Source organism: Rhinopithecus bieti, unplaced genomic scaffold (assembly GCF_001698545.2).
Source record: "Rhinopithecus bieti isolate Rb0 unplaced genomic scaffold, ASM169854v2 scaffold_30775, whole genome shotgun sequence".
Taxonomy (NCBI): Eukaryota; Metazoa; Chordata; class Mammalia; order Primates; family Cercopithecidae; genus Rhinopithecus; species Rhinopithecus bieti.
Window position 1 is genome coordinate 169,093 of NW_016813906.1, and position 11,949 is coordinate 181,041.

An 11,949-nucleotide genomic window follows, 5' to 3' on the forward strand; every position below is an offset into this window, starting at 1 on the left:
TTTTTTGAGATGAAATCTTGCTCTGTAGCCCAGGCTGGAGTGCAGTGGAGAGATCTTGGCTCACTGCAACCTCCACCTCCAGAGTTCAAGCAATTCTCCTGCTTCAGCCTCTCAAATAGCCAGGATTACAAGTGCACACCACCACACCAGGTTAATTTTTGTATTGTATTTTTAGTAGAGATAGGGTTTCACCATGTTGGCCAGGCTGGTCTTGAACTCCTGGCCTCAGGTGATACACTTGCCTTGTCCTCCCAAAGTGCTGGGATTACAGGCGTCAGCCACCATGCCTGGCCAGATGCTGCATGACTTCTGGCAATAAGTCAGAAAAGGACAGGGAGCTTCCAGCTGGTTCTATTGGAAAGCTTGCTTTCAGGAGACCCCATCTCAGATCAGCAGACTTTCTGTAAGAAGCGCAAACCACATGCGGGTGCTCCAGTTACAGACCCAGCTGAGCCTAGTGTCTGAGACAGTCTGGTCCAGGCACTGGATACATAATGGAGAAGTCTCCAGATGACTTCATCCCCCAGCCAAATGACTCATTCTCTGTGTTCAACTCTTCTCCTCTGAGGACTCAAACACTGTGAAGCAGTGACAAACCCTCACTGTTGTTCTCTATTCATGTAAGTTAAATAAAATAGGTATTGCTTTATACCACTAATTTTGAGGTGGTTTGTGATGCACCAATCATAATGTTATTACCTGGAAATGGGGCCTTGCTATAAGAAAAGCCTAAAACATGTGGCTTTAGCTTTGGGACTAGGTAGCAGGTGGAAGCTGGAAGAATTGTGCTATAAGATGCCCTCAAGCCACATGGAGAAGCTGTAAGTAGGTTCTCTGGTCAACAGTTCCAGTTGAGGTCAGCCTGTGTGCAGATGAGTCATGAAGCTTTCAGACTATCACAACTCCAGCCAGTCAAGTCACCTCCAGCATTTGAGTCTTTCCAGCTGAGGCCCCAGACATGACACCATGGAGCAGAGGCAAGGTATCTCCACTGTGCCCTGCACAAATTCCTAACCCACAGGGTTTGAGTATAAGAAGAGACTTATTATTATTATTATTATTATTTTTTTTTTTTTTTTTTTTTGAGATGGAGTCTCGCTCTGCCGCCCAGGCTGGAGTGCAGTGGCCGGATCTCAGCTCACTGCAAGCTCCGCCTCCCGGGTTTACGCCATTCTCCTGCCTCAGCCTCCCGAGTAGCTGGGACTACAGGGGCCCACCACCTCGCCCGGCTAGTTTTTTGTATTTTTTAGTAGAGACAGGGTTTCACCATGTTAGCCAGGATGGTCTCGATCTCCTGACCTTGTGATTTGCCCATCTCGGCCTCCCAAAGTGCTGGGATTACAGGCCACCGCGCCTGGCCTGAGAGTTATTTTTTTTTACACCACTAAATTTGAAGTCATTTCATATACAGCAATAGAAACCAGAATAGGAATCATGACACTGAAAGAACCAAAAGAAGGTGGTATGGCAGACAAAAGTATGCTACTACTGTATACTTGAGGTAACAACCATCTCTGTGGTTTTCTACCATCAGAAATCAAAATTAAGATAAAGAAGGAAAAAAACAAGATCATCTGAGACAGGTGTGGTTGGGAAAATTATGAAGATAAGGCTTACACCTCTGTATAATCCCTAAACCAAGCAGACCACATAACTGGCTTTCTGTCTTTTGTATGCACTGCAGAGGTCAATACAGAGGTCTCTGGTCCTTCCCAGGTTTGCTTTATGTCAGGCTTCCTTACACAGCAGGGCCCAATCAGGACAACTCTCGCTTTACCTTGAACAACAATCCAGGAGACATTGAGACTGGCCCTCCACATGTCCTGTTATGCTTTATTTTATTTTATTTTATTTTATTTTATTTTATTTTATCTATTTATTTTCTGAGACAAGGTCTTGCTCTGTCGCCCAGGCTAGAGTGAAGTGGTGCAACCTAGACTCACTGCAACCTCTGCCTCCCAGGTTCAAGCAATTTTCATGCTTCAGCACCCCCAGTAACTGGGATTACAGGCACACACCACCACGCCTGGCTAACTTTTGTATTTTTGTAGAGATGGGGTTTCACCATGTTGCCCAGGCTGCTCTTGAACTCCTGGACTCAACCGATCTGCCTGTCTTGGGCTCCCAAAGAGCTGGGATTACAGGCACAAACCATAGCACCTGCCCTGTTATGCTTCTTGTGAAAGCCAGGCAACTGCTGCAAACCCCGGGACCCGCTGTTTCATCCCACCTACAGCAAAACCATCTCTCTTCTAGTGGCCCTAATGGTTTGATCATTGGAAATGAAGAAGTAGGAAATTTTATATAGTTTTCTTTTGGCCCAAATGTGATTCCCCTATCTCCTGAGGCTTCTCCCACACGGGCATCAATTTCAAGGACACACTGCCATGGCCCTCTCTGCCCTATGTTATTGCGTAACTATTAATTTGAAATCAGGAGGCATTAGATCTTTAGGTCATTTGCACATGGTTTTAACTTTGGAATGCACTCCGGGTGCAGGACAAATGCCTGCTGACCCTGTGTTTATTTTTTCAGCTGGTGATTGAAGTTCTGGTCCAGTTATAATAGATGGGAATGCCAATGTCTTGTCCATTTTCAGCTTTAGTGAAAATCTTGCATTACATAGGGGTCATATTTCTACTCTCAGCATGTAAAATCAAAGTAATTTTCATATCTGTGTTTCCAAAGTAAATATCATTGTGTTTACCACCCCCACCTCCACCCCATAGAACTATTTAAAATGAAAAGACATGAATATGGAAAATGATAGTCCAAGATTCTTGGGGAATGTTATTTATATTAGAGGCATTTTGTAATTATAAAATCTTTTAAAAAAATATTCTATTTTATAATCTGTCACCACTGTTCTGCCTATAGTATCTAACACTTCCCTTACTGAATAACAGTACTTTTTCTGTGTATTTTTTCAAACATTTAATAAATATTGATTGAGTGCCTATTGTCAACCAGATACTGGGGATACAAGAGTGATTGAGATATGCTTGAGCCTGAGAGGTCGAGGCTGCAGTGCATCGTAATCATGCCACTGCACTCCAGCCTGGGCAGCAGAGCAAGACTCCATCTCAATAAAAAATAAAAATAAAATAAAAAGAGTTCGTGGTGGGGCTTGGTGGATCATGCCTGTAATCCCAGCACTTTGGGAGGCCAAGGCAGGAAGATCGCTTGAATCCAGGAGTTTGAGACCAATCTGGGCAACATAGTGAGACTCCATCGCAAAAAAAAAAGTCTGTAATTTGTGTGTGTGTGTGTGTGTGTGTGTGTGTGTGTGTGTGTTTAAGGTTGCTTACTAATGTAATTCACCCCATTGGAGTAGAAGCTTTACAACCACCAGGCACCTGAGTACCAATGCATAGCACAGTGGTTAAGAACGCAGCTTCCAGGGTCAGTCTGCGTTTGGAATCCCAATTTCATCACTTGCTAGCTGTGAGACCTTGGAAAAATTTTGTAACCACTATAGGGAGGGGAACATCACACACAGGGGCCTGTCGGGGTTGGGGGGCAAGGGGAGGGAGAGCAATAGGACAAATACCTAATGCATGCAGGGCTTAAAACCTAGATTACAGGTTGATAGATGCAGCAAACCACCATGGCACATGTATACCTATGTAACAAACCTGCACATTCTGCACATGTATCCCAGAACTTAAACTAGAAATAAAAAATAAAAGGTCAAAAAATAAAATTTGTAACATCTGTTTCTCAGTTTCCTCAACTGCAAAATGGAGTTTGTTGCAAAATTAGGGTGATTGTGAGAATTATATGAGATGTGATGATTCTAAAATATGTCTGCAAATTCTTCAGTGCTGGCCGGGTGCGGTGGCTCATGCCTGTAATCCTAGCACTTTGGGAGGCCGAAGCGGGTGGATCATGAGGTCAGGACATCCAGACTAGCCTGGCCAACATGGTGAAACCCCGTCTCTACTAAAAGTTCAAAAATTAGCCAGGCATAGTGGCAGGTGCCTATAGTCCCAGCTACTCAGGAAGCTGAGGCAGGAGAATCGCTTGAACCCAGGAGGTGGAGGTTGCAGTGAGCCAAGATTATGCCACTGCACTCCAGCCTGGGCGACAGAGTGAGACTCCATCAAAAAAAAAAAAAAAATTCTTCAGTGCTTTTCCCCCCAAAATATGGACCTGAATATCCCTTGAATATGAGTGGACTTAGTGACTAATAAAGAGAATATTACAGACGTGATCATGTCTTTGAGATTAGGATATAAAAGACACTGTGGCTTTGGAATACTTGCTGTGGGGAAGTCAGCTGCCCTGCTGTGAGGACAGTCAATCAGCCTATGGAGAGGCTCATGTGGTGAGGAGCTGAGGCCTCCTGCCAATAGCCCTTTGCGGGGGGGGGCCCTCTTAGAAGTGTACCCTCCAGGCTGGGTGCAGTGGCTCACGCCTGTAATCCCAGCACTTTAGGAGGCGAGGCAGGCAGATCACCTGAGGTCAGGAGTTCAAGACCAGCCTGACCAACATGGAGAAATCCTGTCTGTACTAAAAATACAAAATCAGCCAGGTGTGGTGGCACATGCCTGTAATCCCAGCTATTCAGGAGGCTGAGGCAGGAGAATCGCTTGAATCTGGGAGGCAGAGGTTTCGGTGAGCCAAGATAGCCCCATTGCACTCTAGCCTGGGCAACAAGAGCAAAACTCCATCTCAAAAAAAAAAAAAAAAAAAAAAAAAAAGTGGGGGGGACCCTCCAGTCCCAGTCAGGCATTCAGATGACAGCAATCCCTGCCGATATCCTGACAGCAACCTCCTGAGAGACCCTGAACCAGAACCAACCTGCTAAAGCACTCCAGAATTCCTTACACATAGAAGCTTAGGTAATAAATGCTTGTTATTAAGCCATTACATTTTAGGGTAATTTGTTGCTCAGAAATCGATAACTAATACAAGATGATAATGTAAATGTACTTAAAACATAAACAGAAAGCACTCAGTAAATGTTGATCAACTGTTGTTACTGCACTGTTCCGCTTTGTATCCTTAGCACCTAATACTTGCCACCCAGTAGGAGCCCAATATACAGCATGCAAGAAAGAATAAATGAATGTACACACAAAGTAAGACTGAAGGGTTGAAGCAATGGTCCGTGGTAGTTGTTTCTGAAGTTATTTGAGCAAGGACATTTTCTTTTCTTTTCTTTTTTTCTTTTTTTTTTTTTTTGAGACAGAATCTCCCTCTGTCGCCCAGGCTGGAGTGCAGTGGCATAATCTCGGCTCACTGCAACCTCCGCCTTCTGGGTTCAAGTGATTCTTCTGCCTCAGCCTCCCGAGTAGCTGGGATTATAGGCATGCATCACCACACACAGGTGCGTGCCACCACGCCCAGCTAATTTTTTATTCTTTAGGAGAGACAGGATTTCACCATATTGGCCAGGCTGGTCTCAAACTCCTGACCTCGAGATCTGCCCGCCTTGGCCTCCCAAAGTGCTGGGATTACAGGCGTGCGCCACCGTGCCTGGCCGAGTTAGGACATTTTCAAACAAAATCTTACCTCTTGTTATTGGCCAGAGTTGACTCAAGAAAACAAAAGCTTGGTATTTCAAATGGATAGAATTTAATACTAGGAATTGGTTACATAGACAATGGAAGTCCTAGGAAGCCAAATAGAGAAGGGTGAGGGAATTTAGAGATTAGGGACAAGCACAGTGGCTCACGGCTGTAATCCCAGCACTTTGGGAGGCTGGTGTGGGAAGATTACCTGAGCCCAGAACCTTGAGACCAGCCTGGGCAATACAGTGAGACCCCATCTGTATATAAAAAGAAAATTTTTTGGCCAGGTGTGGTGGCTCACGCCAGTAATCCTAGTACTTTGGGAGGCCAAGGAAGGTGGATCACTTGAGGTCAGGAATTTAAGAACTGCCTGGCCAACATGGCAAAACTCTGTCTCTACTAAAACTACAAAAATTAGCTGGGCGTGGTGGCACACACCTGTAGTCCCAGCTACTTGGGAGGCTGAGGCATGAGAATCACTTGAACCCGGGAGGCAGAGGTTGCAGTGCGCAGAGATTGCACTGCTGCACTCCAGCCTGGGCAACACAGAGAGATTCTGTCTCAAAATAAATAAATAAATAAATAAATAAATAAATGGAAAGAAAGAAAAAATAAACAAATAAATAAAAAATAGGAGGGCCAGGTGCAGTGGCTCACGCCTGTAATCCCAGCATTTTGGGAGGCCGAGGTGAGCAGATCACCTGAGGTCAGAAGTTCAAGACCAGCCTGACCAACATGGAGAAACCTCATCTCTACTAAAAATACAAAATTAGTCTGGTATGGTGGCACATGCCCATAATCCCAGCTACTCAAGAGGCTGAGGCAGGAGAATCGCTTGAACCCAGGAGGCAGAGGTTGCAGTGAGCCGAGATCGCGCCACTGCACACTAGCCTGGGCAACAAGAGTGACACTCCATCTCAAAAAACAAAAAACAAACAAAAAAAAGGAAACCTAGAGATTAGCTATGCCAAGATCCTGAATTATTCCTAGAGCTGGAGGGGCAATGAGAAGAGGTTGAACTGCCTGAGTGTAGAAGCTGGCCAAGCTGGCCCAGAAAAGGGTTGTTGGGCCAGAGCCATGAAAGAGAAGCCATCTGAGGCAGAGATAGAAACATCTTGCCTTCTTCCTTTCTCTTACCTTTTCTCTTCCACCGGTGCATCCCACTGGGCAAATCTCCCTAGAAGCCAGCTAGCAAGGGAGCCTGGGAGATGAGTGAAACATGTAAAATATGAAATAGAGGCAAGCAGGAGAAGGGTGAGGAATGGGTCTTAGTGGAAAATATATGTACATAATTAATATATGTGATTAGATACATATGTCCATGTATATGTGTGTATGGATATAGAAATATACATATAGAGACAATGATAAAGCAGATGTGGAAAATGACCAACACACACCAATAACAAAAACAGATAAAAGCATTATTTATTTTATAAGTTTAAATGGAAAGCATTTATACTTTTGGTATATATGACAAGAGCACTTGTCAATATATTAGTAGTCTCTAGCATGAATTTAATATGTTGCATATTTGAATGCGTATATTGTTTTTATTTTGTTTTGTTTTGTTTTTGTTTTTGAAACAGAGCCTTGCTCTGGCACCCAGGCTGGAATGCAGTAGCGTGATCTTGGCTCACTGCAACCTTCACCTCCCAGGCCCAAGCAATTCTTGTGCATCAGCCTCCCAAGTAGCTGGGTTTACAGGTGTGCACCACCACCTCCGGCTAATTTTGTAGTTTTAGTAAAGATGGGGTTTTGCCAGGCGCAGTGGCTCATGCCTGTAATCCCAGCACTTTGGGAGGCCGAGACGGGCAGATCACAAGGTCAGGAGATCGAGACCATCCTGGCTAACACGGTGAAACCCCGTCTCTACTAAAAATACAAAAAAAAAAAAAATTAGCCGGGCTTGGTGGCGGGCGCCTGTAGTCCCAGCTACATGGGAGGCTGAGGCAGGAGAATAGTGGGAACCCTGGGGGGCAGAGCTTGCAGTGAGCCAACATCGCCCCACTGCACTCCAGCCTGGGCAACAGAGCGAGACTCCGTCTCAAAAAAAAAAAAAAAGATGGGGTTTCACCACATTGGCCAGGCTGGTCTCAAACTCCTGACCTCAAGTGATTTGCCTGCTTCAGCCTTTGTTTTTATTTTTAATTTGTAAATGAAATCTTTCATTTGGGTAACTGTAAATCTATGTGATCAAACAAAACATCTTGTTTTATTTCTTTTTTGAGGCTAGTTAAGTGAAGCAGTGGGGATAAACACTTTTACTCTCAAAAGATGTTTTATGGGGTTTTATTTTATTTTATTTTATTTTATTTGAGACAAGAGTCTTACTCTATCACCCAGGCTAGAGTGCAGTGGTGCTCTCTCAGGTTACTGCAACTTCCTCCTGCTGGGCTCAAGTGATCCTCCCACATCAGCCTCCCAAGTAGCTGAGAATACAAATGTGTGCTGCCACACTCAGCTGATTTTTGTATTTTTTGTAGAGACGGGGATCTCGCCATGTTGGCCAGGCTGATCTTGAACTCTTGGACTCGAGCCATCTGCCCGCCTAGGCTTCCCAAAGTCCTGGGATTATACAATCCAAAAATGTTATTTTTCTTTTGCCATAAATGACTATACTAAGATCCTTGGCTGGGCCCGATGGCTCACACCTGTAATCCCAGCACTTTGGGAGGCGAAGGTGGGCAGTTTGCCTGAGGTCAGGAGTTCGAGACCAGCCTGGCCAACATGGTGAAGCCCCATCTCCACTAAAATACAAAATTATCCAGACGTGGTGGCGGGTGCCTGTAGTCTCAGCTACTTGGGAGGCTGAGACAGGAGAATCACTTGAACCTGGGAGGTGAAGGTTGCAGTGAGCCGAGACCACTCCATTACACTCCAGCCTGGGCAACAAGAGCAAAACTCTGTCTCAAAAAAAAAAAAAAAAAAAGTCCTTGATGAAATTTTAAGAAACTCTTGATTAAAATAATATTATTGTATACATTTTAAATTTCTGTTTTTTAAAATGCTACTGTGATTGTATGATTGTATAAGAGAACAACCTTGCTTTTTAGGCACTACATACTAAAGTGGTTAGGGGTAAAGGGGCATCATTTATTATACGTGTCAAATTGTTCAGAAAAGAATTATATATACACATATGAAGAGAGAGAAAAAACAACACAGCAAATATGGTAAATATTAATTTTGGGGGAATCTGGGTGAAGAAATTTTTTTTTTCTGTTTCTGAGACTGGGTCTCACTCTGTCACCCAGGCTGGAGCATAGTGGCAATGATCACAGCTCATTGCAGGCTCAACCTCCAGGCTCTAGTTACCCTCCCACCTTAGCCTCTCAGGTAGCTGGGACCACAGGTCCATGCCACCATGCTCAGCAAACTTTTTATATTTTATAGAGATAAGAACTCCCTATGTTGTCCAGGCTGGTCTCAAACTCCTGGGTTCAAACGATCCTCCCACCTCAGCCTCTTAAAGTTCTGGAGTTACAGGTGTGAGCCACCACACCTGGCTGGTGATTCTTTATAGTATTCTTGCAACATTGATCTAAGTCTGAAATTCTTTCAAAATTAAAAGTTAGGCCGGACTTGGTAGCTCATACCTTTAATCCTAGCACTTTAGAAGGCTAAAGCAGGTGGATCACTTGAGGTCAGGAGTTCAAGACCAGCCTGGATAATATGGCAAAACCCTATCTCTGCTAAAAATGCAACAATTAGCTGCGCATGGTGGTGTGCCCTTGTAATCCGGGCTACTCGGGAGGCTGATGTGGGAGAATTGCTTGAGGCTACAGTGAAACTCCGTCTCAAAAAAAAAAAAAAAAAAAAGGATGATGAGGTTTCGCCATGTTGGCAAGGCTGTTGAATTCCTGGCCTCAAGTGATCTGCCCACCTCAGCTTCCCAAAGTGCTGGGATTATAGGTGTAAGCTACCACGCCTGGCCAAATCTAAATTTCTTTCTTTTTTTTTTTTTTGAGACGGAGTCTTGCTCTGTCGCCCAGGCTGGAGTGCAGTGGCACGATCTCAGCTCACTGCAACCTTCACCTCCTAGGTTCGTTATTTTTGGAATAAACTAAAAATTTATCTCTCATCCATGTCTCCAATCACTAATAACTCATCACCAATAACTAGCCTTTATTACTTGTTCTTATGTAACTTTCCAGAGTTTCTTTATACCTGTGCTTATCAGCAAGTACATATTATTTTTATTTTTTATTTTATTTTTGTTTAGAGATAGGGTTTTGCTCTGTCATCCAGACTGAAGTGCAATGGGGCAATCATAGCTCACTGAAGCCTTGAACTTCTGGGCTCAAGCAATCCTCCTGCCTTAGCCTAGGAGTACAGGCACGCACCACCACACCTGGCTAATATTTTGTTTGTTTGTTTGTTTGTTTAGAGATGGGGGTCTCCCTATGTCAGGCTTAATTTTATTTTTTTAAATCCCCACATAAGGACATGTTTAGGATCTGCCCTTTTTTTTTTTGAGACGGAATCTGGCTCTGTTGCCCAGGCTAGAGCGCAGTGGTGCAATCTAGGCTCACTGCAACTTTTGCCTCCCAGGTTCAAGCGATTCTCCTGCCTCAGTCTCCCAAGGAGATGGGATTACAGGTGTGCGCCACCACACCTGGCTAATTTTTGTATTTTTAGTAGAGACGGGTTTCACCATGTTGGCCAGGCTGGTCTCAAACTCCTGACCTCAAGTGATCCACCTGCCTCAGCCTCCCAAAGTGCTGGGATTTATAGGTGTGAACCACTGAGCCCAGCCTAATTTTTTTTTTTTTTTAAATAGAGACAGCATCTTACCATGTGGGCCAGGTTGGTCTTGAACTCTTGCCTCAAGCAATCCTCCCACCTCTGCCCCCCAAAGTGCTAGGATTACAGGTGTGAGCCACCTTGCCCAGGCTGCTTCTCTTTTTTCAGGCTAAATAACATTCCATTGCATGTACATATCACATTTTGTTTATCCATTCATCCACAGATGGACATTTGGTTTGCTTCCATTTCTTTCTTGGCTATTGTGAATAGGCAAGAACTTGACAACTCTATGAGGTTAGGTAAAAACTAAACCTGAGAGAATTAAAGTAATACCCAAGAGTACACACGTCATCATCAGATCTAGGATTAGATTCCAGAAGTTGTGTCTCTTCTTCTCTGCTATATCACCTCCTAGTTAATCACAGGTGCTCTGCTTTTCAGTACTATCTACATGAGGGGCCCTCTCTCACATGATGTTAGTAAACAGATAAATAGGTACGGTTGCCATGGAGGGCAATTTGGCAATGTTTGTCAAAATGATATATGTACATCTGCAATTATAGTGCACTTAATACTGAATTATACATGTAAAAATGGTTAAGATAGTAAATTTTATGATACATTTTTTATCACAATGTAAAACAAATCATTTTTTAAATGACATATAGACATACCCTTTGACTCAACATTGTAACTAGATATCTATCCTATTAATATATACATGTGTGGAAAATGATGTATCTTCAAGAATATTAATTGCAATATTTTTGTATTAACAAAAGGTTAGACTCACATGTCCATCAGAAGGAGGCCAGTGAAATAAATTATGCTCCACTATACAATGGAATACCAGTCAGTCCTTTAAAAGGAACATATTTACACTGACAGGGAAAATTGCCTTGATATATTGGAAAGTGTAAAAGGCAAGCAATTGTGTAAAATACAGGTGGGAGGTAGTGGGTAGGAGGAGAGGCGAAGAAAAAAATATATATATATATTTGGTTGTATATTGATAGGCTATCTCTGAAAAGAAACCCAAGAAATTCGTAATGTTAGGCTGGGCCCAGTGGCTCACACCTTTAATCCCAGCAAAAACTTTGGAAGGCTAAGGCAGGAGGATTGCTTGGGCCCAGGAATTTGGGGCTGTGCTCTATGACCATGCCTGTGAATAACCACTGCATTCCAGCCTGGGCAGCACAGTGAAACCCTGTCTCTAAAAAACAAACAAAAAGTTTTACTTGTTTTTTATTTTATTTTAACCTTCCAAATTCTTGACGGGGCCCTATTTTAACCTTCCAAATGCTTAAAGTCATTTGTGACCACCACCCCCCCCCCTGCCACCCCCACCATCAAAACCACCCCCACCACCCTCCCACCCCCATCATCACTACCACCTTCATCACCACCTCCGTCATCACCACCACCTTCATCACCACCTCCATCATCACCACCTCTGTCATCACCACCATCATCACCACCACCTCTGTCATTACCATCACCATCATCATCATCACTACCATCATCACCAAAACCATCATCACCACCTTCATCATCACCATCACCATCATCAGCACCATCATCACCACCTCCATCACCACCACCACCATCATCACCACCATCATCACCACCTTCATCATCACCACCACCATCATCACCACCTCCCTAATCACCACCACCATCATTA